General features: G+C 40.6%; 1 pseudogene; it reads left to right on the top strand.

The window, feature by feature from the left end:
- Positions 1-1,502, top strand: part of LOC137999794 (uncharacterized) — a 9,252-nt pseudogene extending 7,750 nt beyond the window's left edge.
- Positions 1,503-2,167: the final 665 nt, after the last annotated feature.

Here is a 2,167-nt window from a genome sequence, read left to right as displayed (position 1 = left end):
ATCAATCAGTCTCTCCTCTCAGTGAAATGGAAGTTTTTGGATTTGACAAGTTAGAAGCTTATACTTTGTAACTAAACTGAAACGTGACTTGCAAGCGATCACATCTTAGTTTACTTTTTTAATAGTTGATCAGTAAATAGTTTAAGTAGGTACACAGGATGATTCATAAAAATAAACATTTGTGAAACAACTTCGTGTTTCTTCAGGGGCGTAGCCAGGATTTTTCAAAGGGGTGGGGGGGGGGGGGGGGGCGGTCACACTGTGTAAAAGTGAGGGTACTCACCAGATCGTTCAAAGGGGGGGTCACACTGTGTCAAAGTGACGGTCTCACACATCTTCATGGCGTTTTCGCCACCTGTTGTAGGTTGTTTGCTTAAAAAAGGCTTACAAAAGGGGGGTCACGGGCACCCCAGGACCCCCCCTGGCTACGCCCTTGTTCTTATTATATGAATGCCAGAATGAAATCCGTTAACAGATTTCCATCTAGATTTTTGAAACTGATAAATAGCAACGTCTTCAGAAAAAAGAAACATGACAAGTTTTCTTTCTCGCGTCAACAAACTAAACAGAAAATGCAAACAGCCACAGGAGTAAAAAACCCGCCAAGATTACCTTTGCCAGCTTCAAAATCTCAAAAAGGATTTCGTGAAAGATTTTACCAGTAAACGATAGCAAAAAATGGAAAACATTTTCAAGTATTCCGCAACAGAAAGCCAATTAAATCTTCTCCTGCTGCTTATACCTGAAGTTGTTAACTCCAGTTGCATCTTTTGTACTTTAGTTTTTTTTGTATCTTTTTATGTTTTCTGATATTTTCTTAGCTTTTATATACTTACTAGGTTAATATAGATTTTACATGGTTTTATTATCATAGGCGTAGCTTAGATTGCTTTTTAATTCAGTCTTATATATGTACAATTGAAATAGCTAATTTTGAAGTTGTAATAGTTCAGTTTGCAATGGCTCCTTTTGATAACAGGGTCAGCTTTGACTCAGACTGGCTTACGCTGGCTTAAATATAGCTGTACTATGGACACCAATCAGGGACGAAACAAAGTGTCTGTATTAGAAGCGTCCGTATGATTATAGAGGTCAAAGATAGTGGAAACGTTAGTTTTTGATTTTGACCCTGAAAACGCGCCATAATGAGGGACTTAACTGAAAATTTCCCCCGTAAGCCAGTTTTTAAAAAAACTTATTAAGGTCAGTAGGTGATTTGATCAAACGGTTTTAGTTAGAGATCAACTAGTGGATATTTTCGGGAAGGAGAAACCAGCGTTGAATATAGAGAAAATGTTAGTCCAAGAATTTCATCAATCAAATCATGTGTCTCCGGAGCCACCTTTTCCTGGTGCCAAGGCCTCTGCCAGCTAAGATGGACAGGTGATCCTGGGGACAAGAACATCTAGCGTGACCAAAAAATGAACTAATTCGTCGGGAGTTGTGTTGGTTGGTGACCCTTCTGAGCTGCCGTAAAGATGACTTCATTGCGTAATTCGGAAAAAGAAATGGCAAGATTTCCGCACAGGTCCCTACTTCATTATGCATACACTCCTTTGTTTCAAGAAAACAATAGCGATAACAATAGACGTCCTTTGGAACTGTGGCGCTTTGTTCTTTCTTTTTAGAGGTTTTTTTTTTAAAAGCCGAGCGGGATCTGGAAATAAGAACAAGACGAAGGGATAGAAAGGGGAAAGCTGGGACAAAAACGAGTAATGGTGTGGGCGATGAAGGGAAAGAAGAGAGAGAGGGAGGGAGAGAAAAAATGAGATCCGTTTTTATTCATTCCGTAAGTACAAATTACCCATGTATATATTCGGTTCTCGTGGGTATACGTATTGTTCTACAAAACAACAGCGCGAATGAATAATTAATTTATTCTGCATGCATAATGAAGTAGGGACCTGTACGGAAATCATTCCAAGCCGACTGAACCCACGAACGACACTCGCCGCCATCTCTAAATCCTAAATATCTCTTCGCTTAAGAGGAAAGCATGTAAACACACACGAACGGGACAGAAACACAATCACTTGTCATTTTGTGCAGAAAACGTGCAAAGCCGCACGAGCGGAAGTCGCTTTTCGCGCTCGGAAGTTCGTAAATTTAGTACCCAGTCTCGCTCCAGCGTAAGCGATGGGTAGTCACTGGAAGCTCCGGCCCGGGT

The sequence above is a fragment of the Montipora foliosa genome, chromosome 4, assembly GCF_036669935.1.
Source record: "Montipora foliosa isolate CH-2021 chromosome 4, ASM3666993v2, whole genome shotgun sequence".
Classification (NCBI taxonomy): Eukaryota; Metazoa; Cnidaria; class Anthozoa; order Scleractinia; family Acroporidae; genus Montipora; species Montipora foliosa.
This window is presented reverse-complemented; position numbering and strand designations above follow the sequence as displayed.